The sequence below is a fragment of the Arachis ipaensis genome, chromosome B10 (assembly GCF_059453495.1).
Source record: "Arachis ipaensis isolate K30076 ecotype BB chromosome B10, ASM5945349v1, whole genome shotgun sequence".
Classification (NCBI taxonomy): Eukaryota; Viridiplantae; Streptophyta; class Magnoliopsida; order Fabales; family Fabaceae; genus Arachis; species Arachis ipaensis.
The window spans coordinates 58861152-58872777 of NC_142435.1; positions in this window are offsets into that span (position 1 = coordinate 58861152).

Genomic DNA, 11626 nt, shown 5'->3' on the forward strand with positions numbered 1-11626 from the left:
CTTACGCGTGATGCACGCGTACGCTTGGGTAAGCAGAACGTTGGCCCTCCAACGTTGAGCCAAACGCCAATGACAACAAAGTTATCTATTTTTTCTGCAATTGAGCAATCTCTCTTCTTTGCATCACTAAGAATCACTCTTAAAATGCTTCAGCCAAGGCCCACATCCAAATACTTAATCCAATTGAAGATAAGAGGATGTCTATAAATAAAAGAATTATTAAAGATTGAGAGAAGCTTCTGGGAGGCCCTGAGGGGGGGGGCTCTCGGAGTTCAATTCCCTGATTTCATTTCCTGTAGTTTCTTTTGTATTTTCTTATTTTCTTTTAGTTTCTATTTTCTGTATTTTTCTTTCTCTGTAAATTGAATTGAGCCATGAACAACTAACCCCTGGCATTGGGTTAGGGAGCTCTATTGTAATTCAATGGATCAATAGTAGTTTTCATATTCTTCTTCTTTCTTTTCTCTTGATTTTTGTTAGAAGGCTTTCGGTCTTAATTCAATTGGATAGTTGTCTTGAGAGAGAAGCTGTCCATAATTGGAATTCTTTGGATCCTTAAGAGAGGGATGAAGAATTCATGCTAGAATTGCTTTCTCACATTGGATTATATTGGGGGTTGGATGGATATAGTGACATGTAATCCTACCAATACTTTGATCTATAAATTTGTGTGGTATAGCCAGTGACCGAACTTCAACTCTTCCCATGAGCAATTAAATCAAGACATTGGGCAATTGTTCATGCTTAGAGAGATTGGTGAGCCAAGACATTGGGATCCGATCATCTAAGACTGCCAAGCAATGTCAATGAATGCATTGATTGAGGAAGAGATGAAAATAATTTGATCTGGAGAGTTCAATATCTCCCGAAACCCAATGAATCCCCATCTCTGTTCTACCTATTCTATTTACTTTATGCTCTTGAATTTTATGCTTAAACCCCATTCCCATTTAATTTCTTGCAATTTAAGATTCTGTTCTTTAATTTCATGCAATTTAAGCTTCTATCATTTAATTTCTTGCAATTTACGTTTCCCGCCAAATTTACATTTTGCAATTCTCAACCAAATCTGATTTCGCTCAACTAGAATAATTCTCCAATTAACATTGATCAACCAACCAATCCCTGTGAGATTCGACCTCACTCTACAGTGAGTTTTACTTGACGACAATTCGGTACACTTGCCAGTAGAAAATTTGTTGAGAGACAAATTTTCGTGAATCAAGTTTATGGCGACATTACTGGGGATTGGTTTGATATTGACAATTATTAAATTGGAGGATAACTAGATTGAGCAATTTTTCTTTTCTTTTGTTAATAGTTTTTGTTTCAGTTTGTTACTGCTATTTTCTACACGTTAAGTTGTTTTTCATTGATTTATTTACTTTTTAGCACACTAACCACTAGCTTTTTATAATATTGCCTCAGTAAGATTTTCTCATTAATAACAATGGAGATTCCAATGTCTTTTGGTGATTATTGTTTGAGACAGAGCCTTTTGTAAGAAAGAAAGGAGCATCCATCATATTCTGGTCAATCGAATTTCCTGAGAAGCCTCCCACCACCATAGAATGATTCATGTTATTATGCTCATGGTGGGTGGGAGCATCAATAAGCTAAAACGAGGTACTTCCCAGAACCACAAAATGGTCCATATTTTGGTGAAAGTGATTACTACTCAAGTTGTGGCTGGAAAGATCAAAATCAAAGGAATTTCACTCATTCATACCCCATTCATCAAGAGCAATCACCTTTTAATTATCCAACCTCACCTCCTAGTTTTACATGTCCAAATTCTTCATCATTTGAGTATACCTCAGCACAAAATTCCTTCTCAGACCCATACAATTTATTCCACTACACACAAAATTCTTTTCACAGTCCACAAAACTCATTCCAGTATCCACAAGAGCCATACCACTTTCAGAACACACAACCACAAAACAACCAACTCCATTCATAAGCCAGTCACCAACCATCACAATCTTCTGTAGATAGACTTGCTGAGGCAGAACTCATCTTTGAAGAACTCAGAAGAAGGAGAGAAGAAGATCGACTTGCTAGGATGGAACTCCTCCTTGAAAAATTGACAAAGATGACGGAAGAGGAGAAAATAGCAACAGAGGAGTTCATTCAATGGTCCAGAGCATGGAGGCAAGAACAAGACATCTCTTCCAGAAACATGGAAGCAAATGCAAATTACTTTGAAGAGATTCCTAGCAAGCAGGATGAGGACCAAAGGGTGAGTACAAGGGAGGAATCAGAGGAACAAGAAAAAGAGGCACCCATACCAAGTGAGATTCCTATGAAGAAAGAGGAGGTTGTGAGAGTATATAATCCTAAGGCTCCATACCCACAGAGGCTACTAGGGGTGGCAAAAGAACATGCAAACTCACTCCCAATAGACTCAATGCAAAATCAAGTAGAAGAACGGGAGGAAGCCAACAAAGGGAGTTTACACTCCAATGAACCAGAAAGTTACATAGAGGGTGAGTTCATTGAACCACCTATTCAATAAGCTCTTGATGAAGAAGATGCTCCAACTGTCCAACAACACCCAAATGCTGAAATCAACAATGTGAAGGCAGTAAATACAAGCACCAAAAGGAGGATTAAGACTGAGAAACAAAGGACCATATCCATAAAGAAGAGAAGGTCAAAGAACAATCCGACTCCTGGTCCAACAAGCAAGTTCACTCACGCCAATCACAAAAGAAAGCTTGCTGGAAAGAGGCACTCACAACAAGGAGCATTAATTGGCTCCTTTTTCCACTGGAGGTCATTCCTCTTAACAAACTAGAAGAAGAGGAAGAAATTCATGACCAAAATGTCAAGCTAATGACAATAAAAGAGCACTTGTTGGTAGGCAACCAAACCAGAGGTAGTTTTCTTTTCCTAGTTAATTCAATAAAGGAGTAAGTAGATCTCTCTATATTGCAAGGAGCTAAGTTTGGTGTTGCACACCAAAATAATTTAGGAGTGAATGTGTAATTCTAAGTTTGGTGTTCCACCAAAGGTTTCATTAAGAAAACATTGTAACCCTCAGCATGACTAGTCGTTAGCTCCAAACAATCAGAGAAACTACTTGACTATTGTTTAGTTCCTAGTTCAGAATTTATCTTCTAGTTTATAGTTGTTTTCTAGTTCATATTTTAATTTCTTAATAAAAAGTACTTGATCTTTCATGCATGTATTTATCCTTCTGCATATAGAATTAGGCAAGGAACTAAGTTTGGTGTTCCCACACCAACTTAGGTTCAGAGAATCACAAGCATACATGCATGCTAACTGCTTCTCAAATGCTTGGGGAACAAGCAACTTTTAATATCTCTTGTAGGAATTCATTCAATCTCTTGGAAGGAAAGATATATCATCATGTGGTTGAACAAAGGAAGGACATGGAATCCAACAATGATGATGACACAGAGGAAACAAATGGACTCCAAGAGGTTGTATTGTTCTCTGACTAACTTTAGCTTAACTATGCTAATTGAAAGTGAAAATGTCCCCTATTGATTAGTGTCCTATTAGATTTATTTACTGTATGTTTTCATGCTGTTATGGCTTGCTAGTCTAAGTGCTTGATTCACTTTCATCTTACTTGAGTTACATGCTTTATTTTCATGCTTGAATAAAAGAAAAATTAGTGTGAAACAGAGAAAGAGTAAAAGCCTGGTTTAATATGAGATAAAATAAGGTTATGTGGTGGTATGTGCTGGCTGATTAGTTGATTTATGAATAAGGTCAGAGGTTGGCATGACTTTGTGATACGAACCTAATTTACATTTCATGAGACTTGACAAATGAAAGAGGTCCATAATAAAAGAAAGAAAATACAAGAAAAAAAAAGAGAAAGAAAACAAAAATGAATAAACAAGGCTAGGCATCAATGGCTTGAGATTTGGATATATGCCCGTGATGTTCTTGTACAAAGACAAGCTTGGATAACTAGGTTCTAAGGGGTGCTTCATCAGCCGGCAACTTGGGTTAACTAACTCGGGATTGCCAACTGAAAGTCCACCATCAAGAGCTACTTTGAGACAAAACATTTAGTGACCCAAAGAGGTGCTGTGCATCAATTTCCAAAGAACAAAACAAGCTAAATGACTGTGATGTGTGTGTGCTAAGGAGAGGCTTGAGCAAGTAAGCCCATAGGGGTGTTTCAACACCTAGCATCTTGAACCAACTGGGGCGGGAATGCTGGCTGAAAGCTTACTCTAAAAAGCTGCCTTACCACAAAGTATTAAGCCCCAAAGCAATAAGTCTCAAACAAAAGAAGAAGAGCAAGAAAAACAAAGGACCAAGCAATAACAAGTCTCATTTTTTGTGTAATCCAAGCAAGGATCTAGAGGAATGTTGTACCTCAATGATAAACCACTATTTTATGATTTATCTTGTGCTCAATTGAGTGTTTTTATCAATTCTTCACCCACTTATTCATAAGAATTGCATGGGTTTACAATTCCTTCCTTATTCTATGATATATGTGAAAACATGTTTCCTATGCCTTAAAAATATTAATTTTAATTATCCTTTATTACCATTCGATGCCGTGATCTGTGTGTCAAGTATTTTCAGGCTTCATAGGGCAAGAATGGCTTAGAGGATAGAAAGGAAACACGCAAAAATGGAAGGAACGCACAAAATAGAGTTTTAGAGAAAATGGCAGTGACGCGCACGCATGAACGATGCGGACGCGTGCCTAGCGCAAAACGCAAACGACGCGCACGCATGAACGATGCGGAAGCGTGCCTGGCGCATAGCACAAACGACGCATACGTGTGACTGACGCGTACGTATGACAAGGAAAATCTCCAAATGACGCACACCCGTGACGGATGCCATATGCAGGAAATTGCAGAAAACGCTCCCAGCGATTTCTGGGCCTTTTTTTGGCCCAAATCCAAGCCCAGAAACACAGTATAGAGGCTGGAGAATGGGAAATCAAAGAGACACATTGGAAACACAACTTTTATATTCACAATTTTAGGTTTTAGATGTAGTTTTTAGAGAGAGAGAGAGGCTCTCTCCTCTCTCTTAGGTTTTAGGATTAGGATTTCTCTTAGTTTATGGTTATTTCTTCATCCCAGGTTCAATGTTCCTTTAATTTAATTTCTCTTCTACTTTTATTTACTTTATCACTTAGTTTATTTGCTTTCCCAATTTGATTTATGAATTTTCCCATGTTAGAATTGATATCTTTATTTAATATAATTTGAGGTATTTCAGATTTATGATTGCTTTCTTTAATTTATGTTATTGATGTTTCCAATTAATCTTCTCCTGGTCAAGGCATTTTTATTCGAGTAGATTTTCTCCTCTTTTGGCTTTGGTTGAGTAATTGGTGATACTTGAGTTGTCAAACTCAGCTGTTGATTGAAAATTGGAATTTGCTGATTAGTTTGGATCCCTCTAAAGCTAGTCTTTCCACAGGAGTTGACTAGGACTTGAGGAATCAAATTGATTAGTCCACTTGACTTTCTTTTATTTAGTAAAGGTTAACTATGTGGGAGCAATAAACAATTCTCATCACACCTGATAAGGATAACTAGGATGGGATTTTCAGTTCTCATACTTTGCCAAGAGTTTTTATAGTTAGATTGTTTCCATTGCCATTTACTATTATTGCTTCTTATCTTAAAAACCCAAAAAGATATTTTTTCCATAACCAATAATAAATCATACTTCCCTACAATTCCTTGAGAGATGACCCGAGGTTTAAATACTTCGGTTATAAATTTTATTGGGTTTTGTTACTTGTGTCAACCAAACTTTTGTATGAAAGGATTCTTTGCTGGTTTAGAAACTATACCTACAACATGATTATTCTTATAAAATTCTTTACTAGCAGAAAAATCCGATCGTCAAAATGGCGCCGTTGCCGGGGAGTTGCAATTGTGTGCCTTATTATTGGTTATTGTAAATATTTTATTTTGCTATTTATTTGTTTTTATTTTTGTTTTTAATTTTTATTAGCTACTATGAGTTCCCACCCCCATCACTTTGAGTTTGGTTCTAATGTTGTTGAAAAGAATGGAAGCTATAACAGGAACATGCGTCAAGGTCGAAACAATCACAGATGGAAGGAGTCACGAGGATCTGATCAACCCTTTCAGCAGCAACACTTTCCAAAGTACCAGGGACAACGACCACTCTACAATGCATACCCAGACAATAGTTATGGTGGACCCCTTCGTGAAAAACCACCTCCACCAAATTACTATGGTCAAGAGCCATTCCGAGGTGTGTGCCAAGATGATAGATATGGTGGACCCCATTATGGTTACCAACAAGCCCCATCATATGCCTATAAACCACCTGCTCAACATAGCTTCGAACTACCATACTCACAAGCCAAACACAACCATTCACCACCATATAACCCTAACCTTTATCTACCCCAATTCCAATCCAATTGCTCCCAAGAACCACCACTTCTATATACACTATGTCCATATCCATCGATCCAAGAATCACAGGCTCGCCTCAAGGACACAGTGAACCAATTTCATGCAACCCTTCATCAATTGGAGCAAGCGATAAATCGATTAGTCCCCAGTACGAAGGAGACACTAGAAGCTCCGGTGGACAGTAAAGAACATGACTTTGTATTGGAACAAGTAGAGGGAGCTACAATTATCGAAGAAAAAGAATTGGTTGAAGACTTAGGAGACGCTGAACCTCCATAGGAATCAAGAGTTGTGGAGAATTTCGCCCAAAAATTTGCAGTTGATGCTAAGGAGGATAGTGCACAACCCCTAAGGCATGTATCTTCTGAAGAACTGGACGGAACAGATCAAGAAGCAATTTTCCTTGGTAATGATGATCATGAATCAAGTTCTCCTAATGATGACCTCGCAGTCACAATTGAACTCTTTGAGCTAGAAGAATCTCCCCCGAGTGAATATGAGGATGATGTGGAGGAAGAATTTTCTCAACCTCCAACTTATGACTTGAGTGATGAGGAAGAAATTGAAGACTTTGATCAAGACGAGGTTGCAATTGAAGAGGTCTGTCAGGAAATGGAAGAATTCACAGAGGAGTACAAGGAAGTGGAGCTTGAAATCGATGGCCAGCTTAGAGCTCTTTGCGGCTTTAAGAGTAAGCGGGAGATGGTTAGTAATAGTAGTTGGAATCCAAAGTTCAACATGGTTCCACGCTCCAAATGGAAGTGCAAGGATTGGTATAGAGCTCGATTGAATAAATTTCAGAAGAAGTTTGGATATCTCAGTGGAAATTCAGGTTGTGTACCGCCCGGTTGGAATAATGAAGATAGAAGTGAAGACGGGTTCAAAAGCAAGGTTTGGGATCCTGGAATTTATCCTGACAATCAATACTCCTGGAGCCTGAAAACCTGCGTTAACTTGCTCAAAGGCTTCCCGTGCCTAGTATGGGACCCCGGAGGCTATTGGAATTGCAAACGTTGGTGGAGATTCCTGGATGAGTTCAAGCACAAGCCACCATAACAGGAAACCCCTCAAATGTCCAACTTAAGGATTTTAAATAAAAATGCTTGGTGGGAGACAACCCACCATCGTATGATCGTTCCTTTTCAAATTTTAATTTTATTTTGTTTTGTTTATTTTTATTTGTATTTTATTTTATTTTATTTTCCCTAGTAGCGTTTATAACATCAGTATCCGCATTTGCATTTCGCATTCTGCATTTAAAAAAAAAATCACACCACGCGTGCGCTTGGGCCACGCGTGGGCGTTGATTTCAAATCGACGTCGCCATCCAACGCCCAGAAAGTTGGGCTGGAATCATGCGGCTGGTATGCGTTAGGCATAATTTGGGACACGTGTATGCGTCAACGATGCGTACACATCATTTTCATTAACACACACCATGCGTAGGCGTGGGCGACGCGTATGCGTCGCGTGAAAATTTTGCCCCCCAATTGAAACAGAGAGTTGCGCCAAAACGACGCTGGATTTGTGCGTTTAGCACAAATTCTAGTCGACGCGTACCCGTGCTTCACGCGTACGTGTCATTTTCCTTATCCACCATTCACGTGTTCGCGTCAATGACGCTTTCGCGTTGTTGCACTTCCGCCTCAGCCACGCTTTCGCGTGATCCACGCGTCCGCGTGGATTTGAATCCATTTAACCCCCCGACGTGGAAACCCTAACCCAGCATTGCCCCTTTTTCACCGCCTCCCCAACGTTCCACCTCCATTTCTCTCTTCCCCCTCCAACCTCCCACTGCCACTGCCGTCCAGCCCGCCGCAGCGCCGCTGTCGCCACCCCTTGCCGCACCGCCCTCACCCCCTCTTTCGCCCTTCTCTTTCTCTTTTCTCCTTTTCCCTCTCCCTCTCGCACCACCACTGCCCCCGCCCCTGCCTCCATGCGGCTAAACCAGCACTGCTGCCACCAGCCAGACCGTCGGCAACACCACCCCCCAATGCCACCCCCTTCCTCGCCCCTCCTCCCTTCTCTTCCTCTCCCTCTTTCACCCCCTGCCTCCACCAAGAACCACCACGCGCCGCCCTGCACCACCGTGAGACCTACCGCCGTGCCGCCCATCAGCACCACCACACCACCACCCTCTCTCTTCGTTCAATTTTTGTTACTGCGCGTACCAGGTTCCACTGCACTCCGATTCCTTTCCCATTTCAGTTATTTAGTTTGCATATTTTTCAAATTTTGTTCAAATTAGGATAGTTAGAGATGCATGTTCGTAGTGGATTTTAGGTGGTTAGGTATCTAGGATGTGGTTAGTGGATTTAGGTCTGATAATTGCACTGTTCTTGCTGCTTGCTTTATCTGTTTCACAATTTTGAAATTGCTGTGCTGTTGATGATGCTCATATGTTGTTCATTACTGTTAATTGCTGATTTAATATTACTGCAGATTGAGTTTGTTTATTCTGAATTCATGTACCTTGCTATTTGTTACTCTTTTCTGCACTACTTTAATGTCATATGAACTGAATTTTTGCTCCTGTTTATTACCCGGGAACATCTAATATATAGCCGAAATGCTGTCCGATTTTTCCGAAAATTATTTCACTTAACTCCCATTCATAAATTGGCTTTGGTACTTTTGAATTATGCACTAATTGCTTTCAACCAGGCCAATTCATGGATGAATGGGCTAGCATTCCTACTCATTCTGGTTCTCTTCTTAGTCAAATCGCATTATTGATGATTTTATTCATTTTGCCCTTCTTTTATTTATTTGATTTATCATCATTAGTCTGCATTCTCTACTTGAATGTGAGTTGCTTGTTCTTCAAGTTTGTGCAATTTTTGTTAATTAGGAACTACAATACCATGCCACTAACTTTAATTACACTTTTTAACTCTTAACTGCATTAACTTTCTAACTTCTCTCTTAGTTTTCAACTAACTACTTTTATCCCATTTCACGGCATGATTATTATTGTTTCTGATAAAAAAGCTTTCCACATATTATAGAACTTGGATTGTGATTTTTATTTTAATTCTTTGACTTTAAATTGCATACAGTCCAAAATTCTACATCTATCTAACTCACCTCATGCTTATATTGCTATTTTATTCCTCTTTGGTCCATTTATGCTTATATTGCTAAAGTCCTATTTGCTTACCTATTTTCCTACTTTAGTTTAATAAACTGTATCCTGGAACTTTTGCTTTTCAGGATGTCTGACCCAAAGGGCAAAGAAAAAGCCAAAACAGGCACAGGCAAAAGGAAAAGAGGAGAGTTCTCTATGGCTATCCTAGATATCCTCCATGATGATTCCTGGCGGGAGAAGAATTTTACTCCGCAGGAAAAAGCTGACCAGTTAGTGCTTGCAACTGACCCAGTCAAGTTTGCCAACCGATACTGTGAACTGAAGTATCCAGTCTTTGCAACTTCAAGGAACCTATATCTAGAAAAGACCCTCTGAACTCCAGCTGAATTATTACAGTACACCACATACCAAATCAAACAGAGAGGCTGGTACTTTCTGGAGAGGAACTTGATTGAGGTAAATGCATCGTGGGTCAGGGAATTTTAGTGCAACTATTTTAAAATGACCCTGGATGCAGTGCAGTTCAGAGGAAAGTAGATTTTAGTTTCTGAGGAGGCAATTGAAGATATCCTCCAACTCCAGCCTAAGTCTGATGAACCAGATGGTTACCAGAAAGCTGAGGAGGATTTGCGATTTATGAGGTTTGATTGGGAAGCAGTGAAGCACACTATAGCTATTGATCTTGCTGTCCCATGGGTTATGGGAAAGTCAACCGTGACCCCAAAAGGCATCAAAATCATCTACCTGAATGATGAGGCTTGGCTATGGCAGCAAATTCTGAGTAACTATGTGATGCCGAGCACTCACGAGATTGAGGTGCCAGCTGCCATGATTACTCTTATTTGGTGTGTGATAGAAGGCAAGGACCTGTACCTTCCTCGATTTATCCGGTACTCCATGTCCAGGGTCCATATCCGAGGCACTCTGCCTTTTCCCTACTTGATTACTCAGCTGGGCCACCGAGCTGAGGTACCCTGGGAGCTTGCGGATGAGAAGCCACCCGCCGCCGATTGCAAGAAGATCATCCCACATGGCAGGAAGTTCTAGGCTTTGGGCTACAGACCACCCTTTCTCACTGCCTCCACTGAGGCAGCCACATCTTCTGCTGCCCCTTCAGCACCTGCTGCACCAGCCACCACCACAGCACTTTCACCTGCTCCTGAGCCCATTTACCACCTTGTGCACCGCCTCTTCGAGCGGCTCGACCAGATGGAGCGCCGCAACCAGCGGCGATATGAGAGGTCTGAGCGTCGCAACAAGCGACGCTCTGAGCATTTAAAATTGATGATCCGATCGGGCCACCATGACATTCTCTCCACGCCTGACACACCATCAGAGTCATCTGAGGAGGAGGTGGATGACCATGAGGAGGATGATCGAGCAGCGACTGAGCAGGCAGGACCCGAGCAGGCTACGTCACATCATGAGGAGCCCCAACAGATATAGCCAGCCGATCAGCAGGTCCCTTTACAGACAGAGCCCCCGCTTCAGCAGGCAGATCCCCAGCCACCCATATAGACTACAGCACCTCAGGCCACCATAGAGACACCAGCAGAGCACCCTTCCGGAGATGCCACTTCTTCACATCCTGCTTGATTGCGCATCGGGGACGATGCTATTATTTAAGTGTGGGGAGGTCGCCATCTCCGGTGACTTTATTTTGGTGAACAATTTTCATACTCTTTATCCAATTTTATTTCTTCTTCTGTATTTTATTTTATCTTATTGTCCTTTTAGTACTTGCACATTTTCTTTTGCTGTATTTCTGTTTATTTCGACTTTATTATATTTTGCATTTTGTGCTGTGTATATATATATCTTAGATATTTAGCTTAAATTGCACCTTTAGCTTATTAGTTGTGATATAGAAACTTATGTGTTCCGAGGGTTACCTGAAATCGTAGGTCGATCTCGGATGAGATCTCCTGTGTTGATCGGAGATGATGTGTCCGGCTGAGAGTGGAGGCCGGAGCTATCGTATCCGACTTGTTGAGCTTGGCTGCACTGCTGATCCTTCGTCACCGGAGGGTGGGGGGTACCTGCAAGGGACTCCGATGCTTAAGTTAGCAAGGGTATTAAGCAGGTTTTAGTTGAACCAGAGTATGAGTTATACCTGAGTGCTCCAGTG